Source organism: Mytilus edulis, chromosome 9, assembly GCF_963676685.1.
Source record: "Mytilus edulis chromosome 9, xbMytEdul2.2, whole genome shotgun sequence".
In the NCBI taxonomy this organism is placed as follows: Eukaryota; Metazoa; Mollusca; class Bivalvia; order Mytilida; family Mytilidae; genus Mytilus; species Mytilus edulis.
In genome coordinates, this window is record NC_092352.1 from 20,359,882 (window position 1) to 20,369,753 (window position 9,872).

The window sequence follows — 9,872 nt, forward strand, 5'->3', positions numbered from 1 at the left end:
TCATAGATGCAAGAATTGGATTTTACTTGTCTTCTCCATCAAAATTAAGAATTGATGAAATTTATTGATAAAAAAAATAAGAAAATGGTCAAATATATAAAAAATGTAAAACTAAATTCTGCTACTCTGTTCCCCTTTTGTAAAAATTTTCAGATAATTTATAATAAAAATATGAATTCAATATTTTTGCTTTTAGTTGTTAAGAACAATAACTGTAGTGTTTTAGTAATTTCAGAATTAAGAATAATTTTAAGTAATCTGACAAAAAGAAGTAAATTGTATTATCAAGAGGTTTATATCCAAGTAGTCTTCGTTACTTTGCATTCTTTTTGGTTAATTTTTCCATTTATCAAATTTACTAATTTATTTAAGCATGATAATTTTCATATAAAATATTTAACAAACTGAAAGTTACAATGATATAATAAAGGGAAGTTCAAATATGCCATCAAAACTTTTTTTCAACACTAAAGGAAATACTCTCTATTCTTCAATTTTTGTCATTGATATTGTCTTCACAGTTTTCTGATTTGCAAAACCAATACATGAAATATCCATTAGAATACAAGTTTTTTTCTCAATCGACAAAAAAATGATATCCACAAAATACATGAACCCACAGTATAAAATATGAAATTCCACCTATTTGTTGTTCTCAATTAAATATGGATATTTTATGACTGCTTCAAATGTTAATACTTCTTATTACCTCTGGTTTTTCTTTGTCTTGATTTTCCATTTCTATCTTAACATTTTAAATGCAATATGAACAATATTTCCTGATTCATGTCATGGTTATATTCAGATGATAAAAGGATTTTTTAATTTTAGTTATTTAAAAGAATATATTTGGTAACATGTTGCATTAGCACCCATGTGTCCAAAGTGAAAGCTCAGGTACTTGTGGATAGATAAAGGCAACAGTAGTACACTGTAATACCACTGTTCATAGGATTCTTTTTTTGTTGAACTGAGTGGGAGTACAATTCCCAATATAATTAAAATTTGATTAGTTTTAAAATAAAATTTTATATGGATTGTTTTCACTTGGATTAAATGTTACTGACAGACAATAATGAATATTTGAGATTTTTGCCTGTCGACTGGTAAACCTTCAACATATTTTTATGTAAGGGGTCATCTGAAATTATAATTTTACTGACCTGAATTATATAATAAATGGTTGAAATTTTTAGATACCTAATTAGTACTGGTTATAAAGAATGTGTTGTAGACTGTTGATACTTGATTTATTTTTAGTAGTATATGTACTTAAATATACTTAACCAATATGATTTAGAATCCTTAACATTAAGTTTTTTTTGTTGGTAAGATATATCCAATTCTTATGAAACTTTGCATGTAACAACAATTTTGATTGGATGCTGTCTGCAACCAATTCCACAGTTGACTGTATGAATCATGGGCACAAATGCTCCTCAATCCCAGTCATGTTATGGAAAATTAGAAATGTATAATTTTGAACTTAATATGGGTATTTATTCTATTAGAATAGGAATGGCAGTACTGTATTTGAACTTGAAGAGTCGCTAATGTCAGATTTTGATTTGATGGTGGCCTGCTTTTCAAATACAGCTGTGTTATTCCTTAAATATTACAACAATGGACATGGAATTGCTATTACATGTATTAATTTGAATGCAAAGCAGCCTTGATAAAGTTCAGTTAAATAATAGAAAATTATATAGAATTTAGATATAGTATAGTATATTTAAACTTAAATTGTGCCTACAAATTGAGTGCAGAAAATATTTTTTTTAATATAATTTTTTTTTTATTACTACTAGGCACAAACACTTGTCTCTGGAAACAAATTTCCTGTATACTTTAATATTTTTTCATAGACAAGTGCCTGTGCTTATAGAGCCTCTAATGACCCTGAAGTCCCAGTCAGGAAATATCACTTTTATTTAATCTTTTACAAATCTCCATAGATGTATAAGTACAATAAAAATAGGCTTCTACTTTGTCTTTATTGAATACTATTGGGCTTCTTTAGTGTCTCTATTGTTTCATTTTATTGTCGGATGATTTCCATAGATACTAAGATGGTCTCCAAAATTGGTAAATTGGTTTAAAAAATAAAAATTCAATTTTGAAATTTTCCCCTGGAGTAGTGACTAGATATGAAAAGATTAGCTATAAGTTATACTAGTATATAACCCCAATGACAAGTTCTTGCTGAGTGTTGTGCAGGAAACATTTGCTCTTCAGAACAAAGTAAATGTTATATTAAAATGGTTTTAATATCGCCTACTATATGACATGCAGTTGTGCTTTTGTGTAGAGTTTGTTTAAAAAACTATCAGATATTTTTCTTTATATAGCTTAACAAATATTTGAATCAATTATATTTTATTACTTATTTTAAATATTTCATCCTTTAGTGACATGGTGCATTCCTTGTGATTGCTAAACACTCTAAAAGGTAACACATCAAGTCATTTTGATTATAGACAGTCAGTCAAAAATTGATCTGTTTTTAGATGAATGAATCCAGGTTATTGAAGCATCCCTGAATTAGAGTAATTTTATCCCAATTTGGGTACTTTGATAACTGATGCGAGGGCAATCAATGCATTTGGTAATAAATTAGAATTTTATTTACAATGAAAAGAGACGCCAAGACTCTTTAAAAATATTATTCATTGTTACAAAAATTGCAAGTAATTGTAATTCTGATTAAATAATACGGAAATTAAAAATACATTAGGAGACTGGTGGCAGCCTTTGGGTGTTACATAATTAATATTTTGTATTTGTAGTTTACATCAAGTCTTCAAAGGTTATTAGTTTTATTATGAATTAAAAAGCATCATCTGTTCAAATATTTTTCATTATAAACAACAAGTTTTTATTCCTTATTTTTTTAGTAAAGAACTCAAACTTGAAAAAAATACAAGAAATTCCTAAAATAATTATTAAATATGGGTAAGAAAATTTGCATTTCTTAAGATTAAAAACTGCTTTGTTATTTGAAATTATAACTACTGTAAACCTTCAAATTTGAAGAAGAAAAAGAAGGTATTTTCAGAGAACTTAAGAAGTAAGTTTTTATATATACATTTTTTAATATCTCATTTGTTACTGTAATGATGTTTGGTACTGTAATGATGTTTGGTACTGTAATGATGTTTGGTACTGTAATGATGTTTGGTACTGTAATGATGTTTGGTACTGTAATGATGTTTGGTACTGTAATGATGTTTGGTACTTGTATTTATATCATACTAATATGTGTTTGTTTGTGTTCTTAATTGAAATTTTGACTCTGAAAACTCCAAAGATATGAGAATTGTGAGATAAATTCTTGAATAACGAAAAGTAAGGATGGTCTTGTGTGTAGTTTTTTTCTTTCTAATATGTTTTATTCAATTGTACTGAATGGTGCATTTATTACTTTAATATTTAGAAAAAATCAAAAGCATTTCACAGAAAGAAAGTGTGTTGAAATGACTGATTCTGGACATTGTTGAATAATGCACATCAGTATTATTAATGTGTATCATAAAAGGATTACTCAAATGTTATTACAACTCATTCAATGCATACCTTTATTACTTGTAAATGCTCACCTTGATGCTATTAGATTCATCTCCCAGTGCATTCCTTTATTAAGTATGCTTGTCTAGATGCTACATGTTTCCTCTCTCTAAATGAGACTTCTTGCATAAACTCTTTGAGGAGATATTAGTTTGCTTGTTGCAAGGCAAAATTTCTGCCACTATTAAGCATTTTGTCTTTTGATGTTTCGATTTATGTGCAAAGAATTCCTTCTTTTTTTGTCCTGGATTAGCCACTTACCAGAACCTAACTATTGTTCTTCTTACTAGTTCATGATCTTTGTTCTTATCCTGTGAGTGCATCCAATTATATTCATTTGATAATAAGTAAGCAATAATCTGTCAGGTTATTTTGTACACCAACTTTGCTGACTTTACAGTCATGGTTATTTTAAAAACACAAATTTTATCATGGTGCCATTATAGATATTGTTTTAGATGACAGCCATGCTCACCAATAGTGAATGTGATATCTGCTAGTACAGCACAAATTGTGGCAAACTCACTTGCGATTTTTTTTTTTTTTGAGAAATGGATAAAAGAATATGACTGATCATATTTTATATAAAATGTTATATTTTTTATAACTGTTTTTTATGTCGTGTGATATTTTTATATCCCCATTCAGTGAATTGGGGGATATATATTTATCATTGTTTGTAAAAATGTATGTGTTTATCTGTTTTCTGTTTGTTGTTTGCACTCTTAATCCACAACTCCTCTAAAACAGCTATTTACAGATTATCTTTTGTGACGTAATGAGCCTTACTTTTTTTATACATATGAAATTTTGGGTTTCCCGTAACAAAGGTTGGACTTTCCCATATACTGATGTGGATAGGCATCTTAAATTGTGAAGGGGAACATTCTTTGAATCTTAATTACAAAATGCAACTTATTTCATATTTTTATCTGAAATACATTTATTTTTAGACAGAACTTCACATCTTTATGAATAGGGTGAGACATCTTGTATTGGCAATTCCTCTCAGGCATTTGCAGGATTGCTAACCTTTTTGCTCTTATAATTCAGTATATAAAAGTATTTGGAGTTGTGGATATATTAACTTTAGCTCGACTTAAAGTTTTTCTACTTATACATTTAATTTATTTGTTATAAATTTGATATTTACACTAAAACTATTTAATGATTAAAAGACTTTATTTTGATATTGTTATATTTGTTGTTTTTTTTGGTGATACCCCTTCAAGCTACAGACTTTTATCAATCTCCAAGGTATTTAAATATAAATGCTTCTACATCTACCACAAAATGCATCCAGTTGACCTGATTTTTAGTGTTTGCTTAATGTTTGGTGGCAAATATTTCATTCATGTTCAGAATGATAATTTTTAGTAAAATTCAAGTTTTACATCTAAGGTGCTACAAGGGTTCAAACCATTTCAATGTATGAAGATGATGATGTCATCATCACAAAAGCGAAGAAAAGAAATGCAGTTAACATGACTATGGGAGAAAACTGACAAGTAACAGTACCATTACTTAAAAAAAAAATGACCCCTGAGCAGAATTGACAAATTCATATTATTCTGCATCACACTTGTATTGATGCATTAAGTCACTGTTGTGATTTGAGAATGCCTAATATTACTGAGATAACATATGACATACAACAAAAAATATTTCTCATAACAAAAGTAGATCCAATTTTCCATGAATTCATGTTCCATCTAGACCCTTTTCAAAAGTTCTTTGAATTTAAGTAAATTTGCCAAAAAATATTACTGAACAGTTTAGCACACCACATCAACCATCAATGAATTAAAAATTAACAGAAAACAAAAAACAAAGAATAAGGAACAAGGCATGGTCCATATGGGTTGACATGGTACTATCATAAAATGTGTTGGGGTTAAACCAGTTTTACTGAAAGTCACAGCATTTACAGATTATGTGTCTTCTTCTGAAAATGTTGCTCAATTGTAGCTGCTTAGAGATTAATCAAAACTTTAACAAATATTGATAATCAGACATATAAAAAAGAAGATGTGGTATGATTGCCAATGAGACAACTGTCTACAAAAGACCAAAATGACACAGAAATTAACAACTATAGGTCATCGTACTTTTCAACAATGAACAAAGCCCATACCGCATAGTCGGCTATAAAAGGCCCCGAAATGACAATGTAAAACAATTCAAACGAGAAAAAATCCGATGAATGTAAATCTATTTGTTGTATTTCAGATACAAATCTTTTAATTTCAGTTATTTGTATTTAAAAAAAAAATGCAATAGTTTTCAAATGTATTTCTGCAATAGAACTGAATGACATATCTTTATGGAATCTAAAATTGTTGAGCATCCCCATAAGTACAACAAAATGTATATATATTTTCTCTCTTAAGTTAAAGTTTCTCTAAAGTTTTAACTTCCTGATGCTAAGCAAGTTCACTCTAGCTTTTTGGATGTGTTTTGTCATTGGATTTTTTCATTTGATTGCATTATCAAGTCGACGACATGGGTATCTTTCAAGTTGGATGTAGAAAATGCATAACCTCCGATTTTTTTAATTTTTTTTTACCACGGACGGAAACATATCAATCTAGTAGTTCAGTAATTTTCGTGTCTGTCCTTCCATTATGTGACTCAAAAAATGGGTAATAATTGTATCGAAGAGGAAATCGAGTGCCCCTTTTTATGTTAGGGCGTGTTTGAGTTGAATATTTTGTCTTGATATCGAACTGGCGTAAATTAATAGGGAGATAATTTTGACGAAGTAGAATCCTGACTGATTAGCAACAGATAAAATAAAAAAATTGGTTTCAGGAACGGTTGCAAGGTGTATAAGTCTGTCTAGCAGCGTTCATCTGACCATAAGGTCATTTCATGGTTCGTTTGACAGCGTAATTGGCTCTGTTTCTCCGATACTAGTAGCAATTATTATATGTCAACTATTTTTGGTGTACACAAACAATGTATGTAATTAGTACATGTCTATCTGGTAGGATTCATCTGCCCGTGGTCTTGATATGTAAATTTTATATGAATCATGTAGTAAAACCTTGATCTTAGACTTTCAACATTAAAAAATGCAATCATGGTAAACAAGTAAATAAAGAAGGCGACTTTTCAGCGTTGACCTAAAACTTGTATAGTTGTCATTTTGTCTTCTGTGGATAGCTATCTCAATACCACAACCTACCTATTGTGTTTTAATATTGTTTAACCTTGTTCTTGTCCTGAATATGCATGAAATATTTGCCACTGGACGTTAAGCAACCAACAATCAATCAATCTCAATTCCACACCTTATTTTTATATTGCCTGAATTTCACAGTAAACTTTCATGTTTGTAGAAACGTTTAAAACCCATCTTCAGTTTGATTAAACAGTTTACCCCAAACAACTGTTTGGTCCCCCATTTGACTTTCGGAGACTACCGTTGCAACGGAACTTTACATCTCCAACACTATACTTAAAACATTTTATATCAGTACGAGACTAAAAGGTCTCCTTATTAATACTGGTACCATATATTGAAAGGTATATGATTTGTTCAGGGTAATAAAAAATGACGAAGACGCTGGATAGTAGGTAGCTCTATATAAGCAGGATATCCATTAGAAAATCCCCTGTTGCTCTATCCGGCTAGTCATAATCGGGACTCTGAAGACTTCCATACCACACATAGTGTCAATCTAAACAAATCTACAGTGCGACCAACTGTACAAGTAATATATTATCTAAACGAGGTAGGTTTAAGCAGAAATCATCTTAAAAGTAAAACATTAAAATACAAATATAGTGGATTAATTGCTGCTTGCTTTAAGTCCAGTGGCATATATTTCATGAGTTAGAAAATATACAAGATGGTTATAACTAAACAAAAATACAATATACACTACATAATTCCATAAAAAGGATAGATCATATAGTCGAGTAGCTAAAGGTTTTAATAATTGATTTAAAAACAAATTACAATACTGAAGTTCTGTTTGAATTGTTCCTTACCACATGCACCTGTATTAAGGTATGTACGAGTCTACTGCTTGTGGGGTAGTAAGTAATAGTATATGTAGTATATTTAATACGATACTGAAGTTCTGTTTGAATTGTTCCTTACCACATGCACCTGTATTAAGGTATGTACGAGTCTACTGCGTGTGGGGTAGTAAGTAATAGTATATGTAGTATATTATCAATCAGTTGTTCGACCTGTTCGTCAAATGTGTTTTGTTAAAATATACTTTTTCACTTTCTTTATCTTTTGGAAAATGTTGTTTGTGCTGGATTTAGACCCCTCTAAAACGAAATTTGTTTTACGTGCAATCGTATAAAAATTGCGATTTTTATCCAACGCAATCATAGGTTTGAACGTTGTTTTCAATTTAGACAAGTTTGTTTATTTTTTTCCTTTCGGGCTTGTATTACATCTTGTGGTCAATTTATTTGGTAATCGTCAATGCAATCTAATTGAAAACCGATCTCTCATTGCTCCCGTTTTCTGATATGTCGCTGGGAGCTCCCATGCGACATATCAGAAAACGGGAGCAATGAGAGATCGGTTTTTAATTAGAATGTCGTCAATGGCAATCAGCAGGGTTTACGAACATCAGTTGTTCACCTTTTAGTCAAATGCGTTTTGTCAAAGTATATTTTTTACTTTTTTGGTCTTTTTGAAAATGTTGTTTGTGCTGTATTTAGACCCCTACACAACGAATTTTGTTTTACATGCACACGTATAAAAATTGCGATTTTTTTCCAACGCAATCATAGGTTTGAACGTTGTTTTCAATTTAGACTTGTTTTAAAAAATTTCGTTTGAGCTTGTATTATATTTTCCCTCCGGTTTGTATAATCCATTCATCCTGTTTCGACTCTTTAAAATTCAAGAGTCGATCCTAAATTGAGATAAATTGTATAGCCTTCTAAATACTGTTTCGATCCCTAACATCACTGAAGAGACATTAATTGTCAAAATCCGGATATTGTGTACAAATTTTTGCACCTCATTTTTGTGATATACCATCTTGTCGCAATTTTATTCTTTTCTGTTTGGTATTAAATTAATACAAGATCCATTTTGTTACATCTTGTGAATAATTTATTTGACAATCGTCAATGGAAGTCAGCATGGTTCAAGAACATCAGTTGTTCGACCTTTTAGTCAAATTTGTTTTGTTAAAATATACTTTTTCACTTTTTTGAACTTTTGGAAAATGTTGTTTGTGCTGTATTAAGACCCCTCTAAAACGAAATTTGTTTTACATGCACACGTTTAAAAACTGCGGTTTTTATCCAACGCAATCATAGGTTTGAACGTTGCTTTCAATTTAGACTTAAATATATATACATTACCACACAGTTTCCTGAAGATAAGCTTTTGTAACTCCAACGAGGAAATGAAAGCTTTTTCAACAGTTGGCGTCTGTCTTCCTGTATAAAATACGTTCCTGCATGTAAAATATCATTGAATAATTAACACGTTTGCATTTATGGTGTGTTAGTTCAAGGTTATAAAATACCAGATGATCTCGACAATCAATCGAGTTTGCCCCTATGACTGATCACCTTCATTCAATCACTTAAAAATTGTGCCTTTTTAGAAGGATTTTTTATAGAAATATTCTTTTTCGTAACTACAAATGACCCCAATCGGAGTAAATTTACAATAACACAACATAAGAGTTTACAGATACTACATTATTACACTGCAATACACCATTACAACACAGAGATACAACATTACTACACCATTACAACACAGAGATACAACATCAGTGGCGGATGCAGGAATTTTCGAAAGGGGGGGGGGGGGGTGCTAGCCCAGGGCAAAGGGGGGGTGCAGGGGGGGGTGCAAACATATTTCCCGATTCAAATGCATTGATCGGCCAAAATAAAGGGGGGGTGCGGACCCCCGGAACCCCCCCCTCTGGATCCGCCACTGAACATTACTACACCATTACAACACAGAGATACAACATTACTACACCATTACAACACATAGATACAACATTACTACACAATTACAACACAGAGATACAACATAACTACACCATAACAACACAGAGATACAACATTACTACACCATTACAACACAGAGATACAACATTACTACACCATTACAACACAGAGATACAACATTACTACACAATTACAACACAGAGATATAACATTACTACACCATTACAACACAGAGATACAACATTACTACACCATTACAACACAGAGATATAACATTACTACACCATTACAACACAGAGATACAACATTACTACACCATTAAAACACAGAGATATAACATTACTACACCATTACAACAC